Source organism: Carassius gibelio, chromosome A7, assembly GCF_023724105.1.
Source record: "Carassius gibelio isolate Cgi1373 ecotype wild population from Czech Republic chromosome A7, carGib1.2-hapl.c, whole genome shotgun sequence".
Taxonomy (NCBI): domain Eukaryota; kingdom Metazoa; phylum Chordata; class Actinopteri; order Cypriniformes; family Cyprinidae; genus Carassius; species Carassius gibelio.
In genome coordinates this window covers 35,281,558-35,300,686 of record NC_068377.1, presented here as the reverse complement: position 1 = coordinate 35,300,686, position 19,129 = coordinate 35,281,558, and the positions used below count along the sequence as shown (strand labels likewise).

The 19,129-nt window shown below is 36.4% G+C and overlaps 1 protein-coding gene across 1 annotated transcript in view; it reads left to right on the top strand.

Moving 5' to 3' along the window:
• The first annotated feature begins 240 nt into the window (after positions 1–240).
• LOC128017377 (cell migration-inducing and hyaluronan-binding protein-like) overlaps positions 241–19,129 on the top strand; it is a 112,733-nt gene continuing 93,844 nt past the window's right edge. The window contains exon 1 of the mRNA XM_052602742.1: positions 241–400. The gene's annotated coding sequence lies outside the window, so the exon portion shown is untranslated. The remainder of the gene's footprint in view (positions 401–19,129) is intronic.

Here is a 19,129-nt window from a genome sequence, read left to right as displayed (position 1 = left end):
CATCATGACGGAGTCATAAGTGCAGTTTGCAGTGTATTGTTTATTTTTTTGGGCATGACCTTTTACATACTCCCTAATGATTAATCATCTCATCTACAGTCAGGAGCTTGTCGAACGCATGTGCAGTGTTTGGTTGGATATTGTACATTGAGTTCTTGAACCTCACGGGGATCCGTCGAGCCAATCAGGTTCAAGTAGGCGTGTCTTCGAATTCATCCGACCAATCGTCGCGCTGTGGGCGCGGCTTCGCACCGGGGTTGTAAACAGTGGATATCGGGAATGGAGGTGTGTATAAATATCAGTGTGTCGCTCGTGCTGTCTTATGAACTCATGCCGCGCATCAGCTGCTTGTAGTCCGCACTGTTTCCGTGGAGCTGACAGCAATCTGCTCACGCTACAGGTTGGTCTGCACTTCTGGACCTTAATCTTTGTGGATTTTGAAACTCATGAATGATGCCACTGTATATTTTTAAGTTTAACTGAGTGAGACAAGTGCGCTTTGATTTCTGCGATCTGTATCTCAGCTCGGTGCGTCAAGGTGCGTCTTTTCTCATTTCGTTCCACGCATTACGCGCTCGTGTTTTTTTATCCAGTGCCATGTTTGCAATAATGTCAACAAAACCGGCGCGTGTTTGCAAGCAAGACCGGTCAGACATCGAACAGAGAAACCTATTCCAGTTATGTGAGTTTGTGGCAACATGTTTCGCAGGTGCAAGTTCAGACATAAAGAGCATTAACAGCTCGCGATTGTGACACGCGCATCATTTCACCTGAGCGCCATCAGCACCTGATCGATTTGACAGGTTCATCTGATTCCGAAACGGACAGATTGTTTTCTTGCATCCTCATGTAACAACGGTTAGATATGTAATGTGATATGAGAATGTGGTACAGTAATGTGCAATAGTGTAATAGACTTCACTGAGTGTGTGATATATTGTGTAGAATCACTATAATATTGTGAATATAGTGCAGAATAGTATAGTACGGTATAATACAGGGATGATAGTGTGCTCTTTTGAGTTGTATGCCTAAAATATAAGCATGCACCTTTACCTTTCCCACGACTCCTGGAAAGTAGGACCAGTGTGAAGGACGACAGTTTCCACCCATTTCATCATCTTCTTGGAAATCAAGGTATGTAGAGCTTTATTACCGTCTATTGTGGATGTGACAATCTTAAAATGTGTACTTACACTGCAAATGGTGTAATTGTGCTCAGTATGTTGTGTAAACCAGTTTAGCCGGGAGGAATTAGATCCGCATTCCACCCAGAAAGCCATTCAGTTGTGATGTGAAGCTTCACGGTGTCAAAGACAAAAGATGATTTCCATACTGCAAAAATCCTTTTTATGGCATCTCCGTCTTTGTGGTCACCAGATGACTGGCATGGGACCAAAGCCAGAAGTTTGTGTGTGGAATTCATTGTACTCAGGAAGTGTACGCAGACCCTACTGTGTCCAAACAATGCAGACTGGCAGCAAGTTGTTTTCATGCATGTGTGAAATTACAGCCCCTCGTATGTGGTGCCCAGCTAGTGGGCAGTTGTTTTATTTCAAGCCCCATTCATCAGCCATGATTCATCAGCTAAATGGTGTGAGAAATTGTAGAGGGTAGATATTTCACTCTCAAGATATGCTGTGCGAGAGGGTGGGAGTTTATCTATTCATTTAGACTACTTTTTAGAGGAAACAAGGAGAATGAAACCCTGTCAAAGTGTTATAATTGTGCAATAGGAGTGCTATTGCTATTTTAGTATTTTTTTTCAACTGTTTTAATATACAGTTAATACATTTTTAGTTTTAGTGATTTTAGTTCTTCTCATAACGTTCTCATAACGTTCTAGCAAGGTTCTCTCAAAGTTTTGAACTAACATTCGTATGTTAATTTGACATTTGTATAAAGTTATCTGCTCTTTGCCAACATTCTCAGAAACATTCAGTGTTTTATTTCTGAAGTGTTTTAGTTGGACGTTCATTTAATGTTTTTTAAAGTTACTACTCGTTTCAAAATGTACAGAGAAGATTCAAAAATAACATTCCCATAATGATTGCATATTCCCTTAACATTCAAATATTAATATAACAATATACATTTATTATTATTATTATATATATTCTTAATTACCGGTATGTCGACGTTCAGTGAACATGCTGTTTTCATAACTTAATAAAACGTACTGAGAACATATTTTTGTTAGCTTAAACTTTTTATTTTATTTGCGCTACATAAAAAAAAAAAAAAAAAAAACTAATTCTAATTCAGTAGAGATATCATATCATAGAGACTTTGGGTTTTGCATGGACAAGAACATTGCAAACAATGTTTAAAGCATCACACTGATGTTCCGGTGGCAGCTCCCCATGCTTGAACTTGAAATGGTGGCATAGCATGCACTTTTGAACGCAGTCCAACATTACAGCTCTGCAGAGCTGGATGTTTTTGTTTATTGAGAGCTTTCAGCTAGTAGTTACTCGTGCAATATGGGCAGGGGTCTTGTGTGTGAGTGTCAGTTATTTTAGGCTGTTCATTAAACACCTAGGAGATGCAATGGCTGGCTTCAGGGTGACCTAGTTGAAGACAGGTGGAGGAGGACAGATGTCCTGTTGCACTGTGTGTGCATGTATGCATGTGAGTTTAGGACGCAGTGTTCTAATATGGCCAGTTCCTTCCTATTGCAACAGCCTTTTAGTCAGGTGTACGCCTGTCCTGTCTTGAAATGAGCTTTCTAGGTTGTAGAGTTTTTTTTTTTTTTTTCCAGTTTGGTCAGTTTTGACGATCTATTTCAGTTAGTATGTTGCTTTAGTTAGTAGATAGCAAGGCAGCACACTAGGTTTTGGCACAAAGCCCTCTGTATTCCCAGTGCCTGTATCTTTCTCTTATTCTCTCTCTTTCATCCTTTCTCTTGCCTCTGGGCTAAATCTAGGCCTTAGTTATAAAACAGCTTGTAACTACAGTCCACGCCTGACAACAACAGATACAATCCTTGAAAAATCACTAAAGTCTTATGAAAGAGTGCATGTTTTAGCACCTTATCACCAATGACTCACTTGTTTCAAGCTTGTTTCACAGTTAGAAAAATGTCATAAATGGCGTATCAAAAGCATCATGGACCTTTATTTCATGACTAACATATGAAGTCATTATTTGCTTGATTCCTTGACAAGCCTGTCTTATCAAAGCCATCTGTAATTATGAAAAGAGTAGTTCACTGAAAAAATAACATTCTGTCATTATTTCCTGTTGTTCCAATCTGGTATTTTTTTTTCAGTGGAACACATAACTTTATAGTGATCACGACTGTCAAGCAGTGTTCTTTTGGTATTATTTATACTGTACCTATACCATTATAGTGGTAACTAAAATTTTGAAGTATGTTTCAGTAACTTTGATTTGTGCTTTTGTCATTTAACTTTAATTTATTTTAATTTATTTAGGTACATTTTAGTTCAGTTAGTTGCCAAACCAGTATTTTAATTTTAAGCTTTACGTTTTTTATTTGCTTGTTTGTTCAAGTTCAAGTTTTTAGTCTTATATTTATATTTGACTTTATTTCAGTTTTATTTAAATGAACAGAAACACTATTTTTAATAGTTGTAGTATTAGTTAACAAAAAAAAAATTAGCCATTTAATAGCTTTGTGTTAAGAAAACATATGGCCAAAATGTAGTCATTGAAATATACTCATTGTGATTAAAAATTTCTATTCAGTAGATATGAGGATTATCAGTCAATAACCTCTTGCATTTCAGTCTATTCCTTACACAAACTTATTACATGACTGCATATAGTATGGAATCCTGTTTTTGAAAAAAAAAATGTAAATGTGATTTATAATCTCACAATTCTGAGTTTATATCTCAGAATTTTGCTAAATAAACTCAAAATTTCAAGATATATACCCAGAATTAATATAAACGAAGAATTGAAGATTTAAACTCAGAATTGCGAGATTTAAACAGAATTGTGAGATATAAACTCAGAATTGAAGATTTAAACTCAGAATTGCGAGATTTAAACCCAGAATTGCAAGATTTAAACTTAGAATTGCGAGATTTACACTCAGAATTGCGAGATTTAAACTCAGAATTGCAAGATTTAAACTAAGAATTGTGAGATATAAACTCAGAATTGCAGATTTAAACTCAGAATTGCGAGATTTAAACTCAGAATTGAAGATTTAAACTCAGAATTGCAAGATTTAAACTGAGAATTGTGAGATATAAACTCAGAATTGAAGATTTAAACTCAGAATTGCAAGATTTAAACTGAGAATTGTGAGACATAAACTCAGAATTGAAGATTTAAACTCAGAAATGCGAGATTTAAACTCAGAATTGCGAGATTTAAACTTAGAATTGCGAGGTTTAAACTGAGAATTGTGAGATATAAACTCAGAATTGAAGATTTAAACTCAGAATTGTGAGATTTAAACTCAGAATTGAAGATTTAAACTCAGAATTGCAAGATTTAAACTGAGAATTGTGAGATATAAACTCAGAATTGAAGATTTAAACTCAGAATTGCAAGATTTAAACTGAGAATTGTGAGATATAAACTCAGAATTGAAGATTTAAACTCAGAATTGCGAGATTTAAACTCAGAATTGCAAGATTTAAACTGAGAATTGTGAGATATAAACTCAGAATTGTGAGATATAAACTCAGAATTGAAGATTTAAACTCACAATTGCGAGATTTAAACTCAGAATTGAAGATTTAAACTCAGAATTGCAAGATTTAAACTGAGAATTGTGAGATATAAACTGAGAATTGCGAGATTTAAACTGAGAATTGTGAGATATAAACTCAGAATTGAAGATTTAAACTCAGAATTGCAAGATTTAAACTGAGAATTGCGAGATTTAAACTGAGAATTGCGAGATATAAACTCAGAATTGCAAGATTTAAACTCAGAATTGCAAGATTTAAACTGAGAATTGTGAGATATAAACTCAGAATTGAAGATTTAAACTCAGAATTGCAAGATTTAAACTGAGAATTGTGAGATATAAACTCAGAATTGCGAGATTTACACTCAGAATTGCGAGATTTAAACTCAGAATTGAAGATTTAAACTCAGAATTGAAGATTTAAACTCAGAATTGCAAGATTTAAACTGAGAATTGTGAGATATAAACTCAGAATTGAAGATTTAAACTCAGATTTGCAAGATTTAAACTGAGAATTGTGAGATATAAACTCAGAATTGAAGATTTAAACTCAGAATTGCGAGATTTAAACTCAGAATTGCAAGATTTAAACTGAGAATTGTGAGATATAAACTCAGAATTGAAGATTTAAACTCACAATTGCGAGGTTTAAACTCAGAATTGAAGATTTAAACTCAGAATTGCAAGATTTAAACTGAGAATTGTGAGATATAAACTGAGAATTGTGAGATATAAACTGAGAATTGCGAGATATAAACTCAGAATTGCAAGATTTAAACTCAGAATTGCAAGATTTAAACTGAGAATTGTGAGATATAAACTCAGAATTGCGAGATTTAAAAACAGAATTGCAAGATTTAAACTGAGAATTGTGAGATATAAACTCAGAATTGAGAGATTTAAACTCAGAATTGTGAGATATAAACTCAAAATATACTTTCAAAATATATACACAGAATTTCGAGATTTTAAACTCAGAATTGTGAGATTTAAACTTAGAATTGTGAGGTATAAATTAATTCTGACTTTTTTATCAGGATTGCAAGAAACAAAGTCCAAATTGTGAGGTAAAAAGTCACAATTACCATTTTAAATTTTTAATCTGTTGTGAAAATGGACTTCCATAATATAGTGCACAAGTCGTATTGTCTAATATGGATATATACATATAAATATAAATGCAAAATAAACATTTGTGTTATATGGAAAAATATCAGCACAGAATTTGCAACTATTTGTTTATTTATAGCTAGCACATTTTGGTCAAATAGTATTCATAAATAAAGCTGGCACACGGCAGCCCACAGTGCACCTGTCGTGTTTTGTATGTCTAGTGCGTCTGAGAATGTTTGTGATATTTCCAGTGCGTCTGAGCTTTGGCTTTGGCTTGCTGCAGTCGGGGGGATTGCGGCGTTCATCCACATAATGTCATGACACTTACCTCAGCTCATTTCCATGTAAATGAATAACTACACGGGATGTGGAATATTGACATGAATATTGAAAACAGCAAGAAGATGGCAAGTGAATGTAATGATTTCTATCTGCAAGAGGCCCATCTCCATTTATCACGGAGTTGGAGTCAATTGAAAGGTGTAAACGAATTTGAGTTACTTCTCATGTGCGTAAAATTTGATAGATGGGTTAATTTGTGCCTGAGGTGTAAATGTAGGGTCTGTTAAGATTTGCTAATTGGTTAATTCTAGGCTCTGGTTAAGCCATACCTGTAGCTGTCATGGGTTTAAAGATGCAATTCAATGTCAGATTGTAGTGCATTTAGTGCTGATTGAATTTTAAGTCTCAAGAGGCTGTGAATTGCATAGCTGTGTGTTAAAAACGGATGGCATGTGGTTTTAGCTACGTCAGTTTATTTATGATTCAGGCCTGGCCTGTTCATAACAAAACAGGAATTCTTCCATAAGGCAAATCAGTGATTTAAATAACCGGACATATCTAGATTACCCCTGAAGATGAATGGCTGCTTTGGTTGCCTTGTATAAACAATATGATTTTGGCCATTTGCACGTTACAAAGTGCACTAATGCATACAAGCATCTGCGCATTCACAAGAACGATGAAATTCACCCTGATGAAATTTTCCACCTTGATCATAAACAGACCCATGTGCATTCATTACTTATGACCAAAGATCGTCTGAATCCATTCCGAAGAGCCTCAAGGTTATGAACTTGCAGGTGTATCCTGACAGCACCATATCTCTCGGATGGTGTATAATCTCTCAGTTCACGAAATGAACAGCAGGTTTGTCAGCCCTGACGCCTGTCAGAAGGTAGAGTAATTCATTGGCTGTCAGAAGGCAAGCAACAGCCTTGTTTTCAACGCAGACTGTCAGATGTTACCAACAAACAAGGTAAATTGAAAAAGCTTGAGGAATACCAACAGCTCTTAAAACTGAAGTAAAATAGGAGTCCTTTGGCTTCCATTGGAGAAATGCATTTTTGGCAGTGAAGACATGATGAATCTTGCGGTGTCGTCTCCTAACAAGTCGTAAAAACTAACCACCGCTAAGAAACATTTATTCATTCTTATTATACAAAGAATCCTGAAAAAAGTATCATAGGTTTCAAACAAATATTAAGTTATATTAATATATATATATACACACACACGCACATACACATACATGTATATACACATATCTGGAAAAAAGGCATTTTGCTTCCATTCTGCAAAAGCATTTCTGGCAACTGAAGATGTTTTATGAATCTTGTAGTGTCATTTCGCAACAGGTCGAACAACTAGCCACCAATTTGTGGTAAAGGAATGCATTGCGGACTTGACTGCTGTCAGGAAAATGACTGGTGACTGTGAACCCGTGTATACCTGGCAGGAGCAAACACCTGCTCCAAGCCACTAATGTATGGGTTGCTAGGAAAGACAGTGAGATTGCTGCATGAACCTGTAATGATACAGACAGTAGTATTCCCTCAGGATGCATGTTAACAGAAGTGTTGCATGCACAAGGGCCACTCGCTTTCTGCAAGACTGACTCGTAGACCATCTAGGGATCTTTGTTCCCCAAGACGGAGAAGGGTATCATACCTCTTACTGCCATCTTTATCTGTAGTTGGGGTTGGAGCTCTGCCATCTGCTGACAGACAGAAATGGAGCCATATGTCTGAGTACACCCTGATCATCCTCAACGTGCATGTGAGAGATATGGCTGTCTGTTATCCTTGTGACGTTTACATGTTATTTTTTTTTTGCCGATCCTCACAGCACAGTCACAGGGTTAAATTATAAATAACGGTGGCAGATAGACAAGAACATGCAACAAAAGATGATTTATGGCATGAGAGATGCCGCTCAAGTGTTTTCTCATGTGAATTGCTCGTGTTTGTCGGGATGCTGATTATTGATTCTGAGGGGGGTTTAGTTTGGGGGAGACGCGGGTGATCTGTAATTCAGCTGTATCCTGATAAACAACAGCAGCAGGGGGGTTGTTGATTAGAAACTATTGTTGAGACAGATCTGGGAAAATGGAAATCAGAATTGTTTGTTGAATTTTAAACTCAACTGAAATGATTCCAGTGATCCTCGCAAAGCAATCCCAGACTTGTATATTTGGAGTTCAAATGGTCAGTTTTTGAATTCATGTCTTTTACACATGAGTTGAGAAACTATGGGTCGCAATAAATCGGATGTGCACTAGGCATGAAACACTCTTTATTGGGATCGATGGTTGCAATAAAAACCTTTAACATCCATGGAAACTTTCCATTCCACAAAAGCTTATTTTATAGTGAAAAGGGGTTCTTTAGATTCTTAATATGTTCTAGACGCTAAGAAAAAAAAAGGCTTTTTTAAGAACTGTTTACTGAAAGGTTCTTTGGGGAACCAAAATGGTTTTTCCATGGCATATCTGTGAAAATCCTCTTTTAAAATATTAATTTTTATAAGGTGCAACCAGTTGATATCACTCGGTTCCATAACCTCTTAAAGGTTCAATGTAAAGGAAGTAGCAAGAAATCTTTTCTTCCATATTATGCCATACTTCAGAGTGAAATGGGTCCTTGAAAAGGAAACGATATAAGTCGGGATTTAGTTATAACCGTTGGTTGTTGATTGGTTGGAGGCAAATCTGGAAGCAAGTTTGCAGTGGATTAAAAGAAAAGAGGTGGGGTTTAAGCTGACAAAATGATTGAAGAAGTCCAGCATACGTTACTAGAGAGAGGTCAGAAGTTTCACCTGAAGAGTTTTTGACTTTTTGATAATAAAAAAATTGGAAGAATCGTTCACAATAAGAGTAATACCATGCATTTAAAAAATAATTACAAATAATAAAAAATAGCCACTTTAAATGCTCAAGCTCGTTACAGTCAGGTTGATTCTGATTTGCTTTTTTATTGCTATTTTTGATTCTTATTTTGCTTTATTATTTATTTTTTTATCATTCATAAGCTGAAAAAATCTCAGCTGTGATTCCAACTATATCGTTCTCGGTGTTGTATTCATTACAATTGTGGAGTGGAATCCCCTGTGCTCATAGATTTAGAATGATTATTAAAAATTTATCATTATAGTTCTCATACGTGTTATAAAATTATGACATTGTGGCGAATGTAGTCTTCACATGCGTTTAGTTTACTTTGGAGCTTTTGGTCTATTAGATCTTAGCAATTGTTTCAAGCAGTTTGCCAGAAAAGGCTGTCTGGGGTAAATTGAATCAGAAAATCTGTAAGTACACCATTATTAATGGCATAACATTAACATTTCTGCATGCTCCCGGTCACATTTATTATACCACAATACATTTCTCATTGCCGTCTCTAAATTAATTGCCTTTGGAGAGCAGCTCACGTTCTTTGCATCTGTTGCCTGCACCTGTGTCATCACCATTCTGTGTGTGTAAAGTTAGTCTGAAAATCCAAAGGGACAAATATTTCAATAACACAATGAAACCAGTATCTTCTCCTCCTCTAGTTTGTTGCCTAGCTACAGTAGTAAACCTATGCCATTGTTGATGAAGTGCCTAACAAACCCAAAAAGTACATTGCACTTGCCTTATGTTTTCTCCAAATTCTTAAAATAGCACCTGCTGAGGAAGATGCATTACTTACATAAGCACTCACTCTAAAACACAAAGCCAAAGCTGCTTCCCCAGGGCAAATCCAGCATCTGCTTGTTCCACTTAGCTGGATGCTAAAATGTGCTTCATATATTAGCTTGTGACCCTTAACCCTACAGGGCATGTTTAAGGTCTTGTAAAATATTGCAGCTTGCCTGAGACCGAGAGCTAAATATAGTCATTCAGCCTTTGTTATTGTGTTAGTAAGGTGTTTAACAGCTTGTATTTAGATATTATTCTGATACAGATATCCTACCGATAGATATCCTGCTGTTAATGTGAAATAGTCATCCGTCTGAGTACTGTAACAACCCTTAAACTTTTGATAAGCTTAGCACGGTGGCTAATTGCCAACCTGTCAACATAAATGGCGGCATGCTAACTTTAGCCATTCAATGCATAAGAAGCAAATGCAGCAATTTTATTACACCCACTCCTCATTTATACCTGCCTATCAAATGTACCAGTCACTATCAGGAAGTGGCTACTACAGGAACGCGTCTGATTATAATAGTTTATGAGAGAATTTCTGCTAATCTGCTAATCCTAACAATTTAGCGTCTACATTGTTCAGTATGTAAGAAACGCAACCTCTGGAATACATGCATTACTGAGAGTTAATTGCCTCTCTGGGGTGACAACTGGTTTATTTTCCGTTAGTGGAGAATCAAATCATGGGGACACATTTAGCATGCTTGTTTCCCCTCCATCATGATGAAGACCCCTCAATGAGCGCTAAAAGTGTGTTGTGGTGTCACGAATGTCAAGCAAGCTCTGTGTTCTGTTGGTGTATATTGACCACATGTTTGTCCACTGAGGTGACACAACCATTTATCAAGTCCTTGAAATGCAATCTACAGTCGATTGTATCGTGTGCCACTGAGTACATTTCTTACTAGAGGCCAACGACTGCCTGTTTTCCTCAGGGAAATGATCACAGACAAGGTCAGAAGTGATCTGTGTCTTGCTTCAGATCATATTTTACTTACTGCCTATATGTATATATATATATATATCATATAAAACTGAATAGTTTTTATGATGTTTGGTGCTAGCGTCTGCATTGACAGAACACTGTATTACAGTAAGTTATTATTATTATTTGGCATATGGCATATTATGTTTTAAGCATAAATCTACCAACAATGTTTAAAACTAGTAATGGGGATGTGCATTTAAAAAAAAAAATTGTGTGTGTGTGTGTGTGTACATTACTCTAAGTCTTGCATACACTTCTCAAGTAAATTTGTCTTGGTTTAAAAAGCTTCAGATATTTTTACTGGAGAACAAGATAAAAATACTGAGAAAATAGTGTGAAAAAAATGCAGTGCACACTGCCTGTGCTGTATGTTGTTGCATGTACAAAAAGATTTGATTCATTGCCTACTAATCTTGCATCAAACAACATGTTATGCTTATCAATTTAACTCCGATTGCATTCTCACAAATCCAGTGAAGCATTCAGGACATTTCTTTGGCCAATGCAGTATAGATTCTTCACCATTTAGTCTTAAGCATTTAAGTTTTCAGATGTTCAAGAGTTTTTTTTTTTTAACAAAATGAAAATCATTCAGTTTTAGCATTTTCAAAAAAAAAATAAAATAAATAAAATTACATCAGGTTCTGTGCAGTTACAGTTGGTTTGGGTGCGAAATGGCACTAATTAATAATTTATGCACTAATAATTTGTGTGTTGCACCAGTAAACCATTTATATTTTATTATTTAAAAATACAGTTTTTTCTATTAAATGGTTATGTATCACCTTTGCTGTATCATTGTATCAGTAAAAACAAAAGAGAAGGTTTTAACATGCATAAAATACATGACCAAAGAACTTCTGTATACAGATTTAAAGGATGCTTATTGGGTCAGTGCTTATTGTTTACTAACCAGCTGAAGTGGGAATTTTACACCCCAACTTAAGATGCATCCTGACCCAGCACTGTTAATAGTACAATTCCAAACCTGTGTTCTCAATATCTTGATTTCCTTTCACAACAACCCATCAATCAAAAAGTTAGTTGGCAAGTCCTTGAGAGGAATTATCATTAATATGATTTTTTTTTAAAGGGAGCATAAAATCAAGCGATTGGCGGAGGTAGAACGTAGCAAGGCTCAGGCGAATGGAGCGATGAGTTGATCTACGGCCTTAATTTCCACCATATGGCCTTGAGTGTAAAAGTTATTGCTTGATTTCAAACACATGCTTTTTCAGGCCAGTAAACCTACAGGATTGTGGGATGTCAGTCAAGTCTGCTCCCAGTGAACTGGAATCAGCTATTAGCCAGCGTGCTGTTGTGTAACTCTGACTTTCGGCTGGATTTTTGCCCGAGCGTTGAAGCCAAGTCTGCAGCCCTGGAGCTCCACCACGAGATCCCACTTCGGATAAACGCATCATCCATTGTCTGATACATGCACAGCTTCATGAGTGACTCCCCTGTCATCATTTCAGTCACTTCGCTAACACAATCTTTGTTAAAAACCAACGGAAGGCCTTTTTGTCTGCGACCACCTTGGGCGACTTAAGCGGATTTGCAATTAGAATAATGCACAATCATCCATTAAATCTTATAAAACAACACTGAATTAAAGAGAGATAAAAGAGACCGAGCAATTTAAATAGGAAAGGTGGGAAGAAACGAGTGCAAAGTACATCTGAAAGCGATACTTAAACCATGCCTATAACCTGATTTAGGGGGCCACATGTGGTCTGAGGGGACAAGAGAAAGATTTGCAAATAATTAGTGGCTCTTAATTGAATATTTTCCTCCTTTTGTTCGACAACGTTTCATTTACAATCCCTCAATCGTTCTACCTTTCGTGCCTCCAGTGTTTTCAATAAGATTAACACTGCGGTTTGAGGTGTATCCCCTGCAGATACACACTTTGGTCGCTGGAGATTATGAAAGTATGCTATTGTGTTTTGAAGTCAAACAGTGTTAATGGTGCACACATCAAACCTTATAGTAAGGTATTGAAACTCTTGAATAGACGTTTGGTTTAGTGAGGAGGAATGGTAAGTCTGAAGGTCTGTTTTTGTCTGTCTTGGCTGCTATTTGTTTTTTTTTATATATATCCTTGGGTAAAGGACAACTTTTGTCTGGATTTATGAACACTAATGGCGTTTTTTAGCTACTGATGGAGTTTTCAATTGTTTGCTTGTTTGTTTTGTATCAGAAGCAGATTTTTTCCCCTCTGTGACCTTCAGCCTCATGCACTGAACAGATTGAGCAGTTTATTTGTACAGTGATTCACACTAGTGCTGACGTGTTGGCTTTGTGCATGTGTGAGTTTCTGTTTGAGCTAACCTGGCAACTATCACTCTCTCAGCTTGGATTTATCTGTTTTCGCCGTCTCTCTGGCTCACTCCCATTATTCTTTCATCTAAAAAGGCAACTCAAAGCCAACATTCTTCCCTTTATTGCTTCAGCTCCCCCTTAACAGTATTAAAACATTTATCCGTGTCAATGCATTAGATATCTAAACATGAAACCAAGTAGCATTTGTGCTCAAATCACGCGGGTGTTTTTTTTTTTTTTTTTTTTCGCTTAATGACTTCTAATCAACTGGTGTTTTGGCGATTTTTAGTGGATATTTAAAGTTCAACCTTAAATCTCCCTAGCATACAAAATTATTTCAGGTCAGGCAGGAAATATAAGCAATAGTATTTAATGTCATACCCGAGAACATCTGTTTTTAGTAAATTGTTACAGTGCATTTAACGTTTTGTTATAAGCATTTGCAATTTACATTGTTCATCTGTTATACCATCAGAATTAGGCCGCCTCCCTCTCCTTCCAAAACCCACCAACCCGATCTCACGGCAATTCGTAAATTTTTCACAAGGTGGCTTATTCGTACGAATTCGTACGACCACATTCGTACAAATTCATACGTTTGTTGCCAAATCGTACATATTTTACGAGTTGCACAATTCGTATGAATTTGTACGAATGACTTACACCTAACCCCGCCCCTAAACCTAACCGTCACTGGGGTTTAGACAAATCGTATAAAATCGTACGAATAAGCCACCTCGTAAATTACGTACGAATTGGTCGTGAGATAGCGTTGAACCCACCATCCAATGACATCAGCAAAACCTCATTTGCAAAATGATTGACAGACAGAAAGTGGTTTTGATTGGATAAAAAGTGTAGTCCTCTCCCCTTGACTAGCTTAAAATGTCTGCTTTTGCTGTTTTTTTTTTATTTCGAAGATGCCATTTGATTTGACATTTTGTTATCTAACGCAGTGACATTTAGACATTTGTAAGTCTAACTTGTCCAACTACTTCTCTAGATTCAACTCAATCCACAACCTCCCAAGACAAGTCCCTGCACCAGCTCCTGAAATCAGCTGGCTGCTCGGACTGACCTATGGGTCAAGTCAATAGTCTTTCTGAAGTCCACACACATATATAGCTTACAGCAGCAGGTGCCGCTGGCAGTACAAAAGGCCCAGCTATGTCGCAGCTGCAGTGCATCAGCAGAAAACACATCACCACATACATTTGCTGGTGTAAATCGCAGCTGAAGTCTGCCAAGATACACCGCGCCTAACCTCCAGAAGGCTGTGTCAGGCAGAATGCTCGTCCTTGAGGGTGAGTGATTTGTTTTGGGTTGTTACATGCTCTAATGGCACCTTAACACCTGAGGAGAAGATAAAAAAATCCTAATGATTATGTGCAATAATATCAGTTAAATTAATAGCATTAATGAAGTCTGTTGGCAACCCATTTTTGTGAATGCAAACACGTATTTGAGAAAATATATATTTATTCAAAATTGACAATTTTAATTGGCCCATTTTAATTTCTTGTTGAATGGAGTGCAATGTTCAAATAGTTGCATTAAAATGTCATAAAGAGAGAGAGAGCGGGAGAGTGATGTGGGAACAGGATAAAAAAAAATCTAATTTGAACTTGTGGCCCATTTTACTGCCACAGTTCATTGATTTAGATTCAGATACCTTCAAATGTGAACCACACATCTGTTAAGCTTTGAAACTGACTGTTTAATCAAAGTGCTACCATCTAATTTAATGCATAATTTAGTGTTTCAAATAGAAAAGTCTGTATTCACTGTATAGAAAGCAGTCTGTATTCACTGATGCAGTGCCATTTAAAAGTTTGGGATTGGTGAATGTAATCTCTTATGCTCATCAAGGTTGCATTTATTAAATTATAAACACAGTAAAAAAAACAAAACAAAAAAAAAACAGGAATATTCTGAAATATTATTGCCCTTTCAAAAAACTTTTTCTTTTTTTCCATGTATGTTAAAATATAATTTATTCCTTTGATGCAAAGCTGTATTTTCAGCATCATTACTCCAGGCTTCAGTGTCACGTGATCAATCAGAAATCATTCGAAAATGTGCCTAATTTGCTTCTCAGGAAACATTTCATGTTTTTATCAATGTTGATTAATATTGCTTGGGAAACAGTTTTTGAACCGTTTTTGATGAACGGAAAGTTCAAAAGAACACCATTTATTTGAAATGTAAATAGTTTTTAACCTTATAAATGTATTTCCTTTCCCTTATAAATGTAATGCATGACTCATATTAATTTCTTTTAAAAAAAACTACTGACCCTATACTTTTGAATGCTGGTGTATGTAAGATAGCTAAAGATGGACACGTGCATGTCAGAATCGTGTTTCACAGTCTGGTGTCCCTTGCGTGCCGCGGGTCACTGGTGGAGGCTGAAGGCGGCTCCTGCCGGAGGAGGTTGAATGCCTCCAGCAGTGCATTCAGAAAGCACCGCGGGGAGCTCGGGTTAGTTACGCATGTATGTCACATTATGTAAGCCTCATGTATGGAGAAATGCCCCAATGCAGAAATAACTCAATTAAGTCTGTTTTCTAACCCCCTCTATCGTTTTTTTTCTCATTATATAACATAACTGATGATTTTGACAAGATTGTTCCACCAGTGCTTTGTGATTAAACGCAGAGTTTTGGTCCCAGGGCAATGGAAGAATGTAAAAATTGTAGGGTAATGGGTATTTATGGAGATGAGGAGATCCGGGTCTGTGTTATACTGGGAATTTGCCTTTCACCAAGCCAGTTTAAGGCTTTAACCCCACTGACCAGAGGATCTCAGACTGTCTGAGCTGCTGTTGAGTTACTCAGTATCACATTGCAGCTCAATGTTGCAGTGCACTCTTTGATCAGAATGCATGTTCCCTGCGAATCAGCCCATGACTAAAAACCAGAGACGCTTTTCATAATCTTTGATGACATATGTCCATTTTCATTGAGGAGAGTAAGGTGACAATACTGCTCCATTACACAACTTTCCACATGGTTTTATTGACATACTCTGAATGCAATATATTGTTTATTGACACCCCCCCCCCCCCAAAAAAAATTAAATATTTAATTAAATAAAATATTTGTTAAATAATTTTGTATTCTCTATATTTTATTTCTTATGGATATTTAATTGAATTTTTTATAAAGCACCTTGAATTACCTTTGTCTATGAGATGTGCAATATAAATAAACTTGCCTTGCCTTAAGCATTGGATACATACATGAAAGTCATTAATTTTGACACCTTCCTCTCTTCTGACAACCAGTATCCATCTTTCCCCTCTTTCTCTCTCTCTGTTTGGAAATGTTGGAAATTTGGCAATGGCTTTGTTTTTGTTTTTGTTTTTGTTTTTTTTTAGCTATAATAGCAAAAGGCAATGCTGCAGTTATGTTTGCAATAAAAGGAATACATACCCTTATGAAACAAAAATTTATTGCAGTATATTGGAAAATATCATGTAATATATTAGGCATATATTCTTATATATATTCAATATATTTTTCCAATATATTGAAAGTGGCAATCATTTGTATATTTTGCAATATATTATATAATATATGTATCATTAATATATTATTAAATGTATTCAGATATATAATATATTAGAAAATAAAAAGGGAAAATAATATATTTCAATATATGACAATATATTTTAAGAAATATATTGGTAAATATATTATCCTTTCGTATGGGTAGATTGTTATTGGTAGCTGAAATCTCTCTCTCTCTCTCTCTCTCTATCTATCTATATATCTTTTTTTTTTTGAAGATGTACACAAAAATATGGACACTACTATTCAATAGTGTGTGGCCAGTGAGATTATTTAAAAATAATTTAATACTGTAATTCAGTCTAGTCTTTTCCAAAAGGGTAATTTTATCTCATATTTTTTTCTGTTCATCACTTAAACGTTCTGAAATGATTTTGACTATGGAAATTCGAGTAGCGTCGTCTGTGGACTGTGTGTGATTGTGTTGCTCCAGTTGCCTTGCAATCCTGCCGTCCAACGGCGGTTCTGGATCTCAGGCGGTCACGGTAATTACCAGAAATGATTTGACTTGATCGTTGCATCTTTTCTGTATGCTGCCGCTCTAGAATCTCAGCTGTGGAGGTAGCTGTAGCTCCGCTGGTCTTCCGGCGCGTAATTAAGAGTCTACAGGTGCAACAATAGTCCCAGCGGAGGGCCGGAAGAATGATTGACGCTAATGAATTTGGTACAATGGTGTAATCAGTGCTGAACATGGCCATGTGGGTGTATGTAAGGTGCCTGTGTGTGGCTTTCTAAGCTCTTTTGTTCTGTGTGAATTCTGTCCAGGTCTGCTGGGATGCTCTCTGCACAGCCTGTCCAAAATATCTGCCTTACTTTCACACCGATGCCTTTCTTTCGATCCTATTCTCTCCTTTCTCTTTCATCCTTGCCATCTCTTTTACATGGGGTTTTCACATTCAGATTCCTCTACTTCACAGTCCTTATCTGCTGTCTGGTTGCTGTATTGTGTGAAATGCTGAAATATGTTTCTTTTCAAGACATTATGTGCATGTGAAGAGTTTGTCTCTGTGGTAAATGGCTGAAGTTAAGTCAAATGGCTTTGGAACATTATTAGGGTACGTAAATGATGACAAAATGTTCATTTTTGGTGGATTATTCCTTAATACCCACAAGTAAATTTCCCCTTTTTAAATATTATTCAGGGAATATCATTTCACATCCGCTTAGAAAACCATTTGGTCTTGACTCTATATTTATAAAGCATGCATTTAGTAAAATACAGTAGTAAAATACATTTGTAATAGATTCAAACTGCCCCAGTAGCCCTTTTCTCCACATCTCTCGATGTAGCCAGACACTGACCCACATATCTAACCTTTTTCTCCAGGGCTGGTTAGTTTGCTTGGCTGTTAGAAAGCACCGACCCTGTACTTTATGACCGCTTTAGGACCTAATTTTGACTCCACGGCTATAATTCAAACCTCAATTACCGAATACTTCAGAGATCACACACATTTCATGTAAACATACCCTCTGATATTAAAAATATACTTGTGCCATTCACAAATATGAGTATGACTGTGTAAATGGCTCACACCTGTGTCTGTGGCGCCAAACTTGCATTATTTCAAGTCCCTTTATGTCTGAATCTTTGGAGTTTTTTTAATCACAGATTCTGTGTTCCTCTCCCACAATCAGGAGGAGATGGTCCCTGTAATCAAGGTCACTCCACATGACAATCATAAGAAACACTGTGGCTCTTTGTAAAGAACATAAAGTCACTGTTTGCCTTGTTTACAGCTGAGGACCTTCCACAGCTATCCAGGCCTAAATGAAATCAAATCTGAACCTATTTACCCATGTTTCTTATATAATTCTGTTTTGTACGCTCCTCTGTATATGTAAATGCACATGTGTATGTATATGTAATAGGTAAATAGTGTGTGTATTCTATGCATATGTCTACCTGTACTATATACATCTATGCCTATGCATATGTCTATATTTATGTGTATATGTAATAAGTACACAAGAAGTGATTCATTTTAAGGCTTAACTAAAAGTAATGTTAACTTGGTATATGTTGATTCAGGGAGCTTTTTTATGATATACACATGCACTGATCACTCATGTGTAAGATCAGGAATATATATATATATATATATATATATATATATATATATATATATATATATATATATATTTGCATGCATATAGTTTTTCATTGTCTTTTAGGGTACATTTGCATTTCCTTGTCCTCTCCTGCATCCTCACATTCTCTGTGTTCTGGCTTAAGAGGGTAAATCTGGGAAGAGGCAGGCCCAGGCATCAGGGGTTTGGTTTTGTTTTGCGGTCCTGTGGGACTTGTGTATTGTTTTGCGGTGCCTCGGCTTTGAGCTCTAGGGTGCGCAGTGGGACGAGCAGAGCTCGAAAGATGTGTGTGTGGCATTTTCTCCAGGGAATGAGAAAGGCAGTGCCTTCTCACTAAATTTGTGAGAGAAAATAATCAACAGTACAAAAATAAAACAAAACAAATATTATGTAATATGAGATCA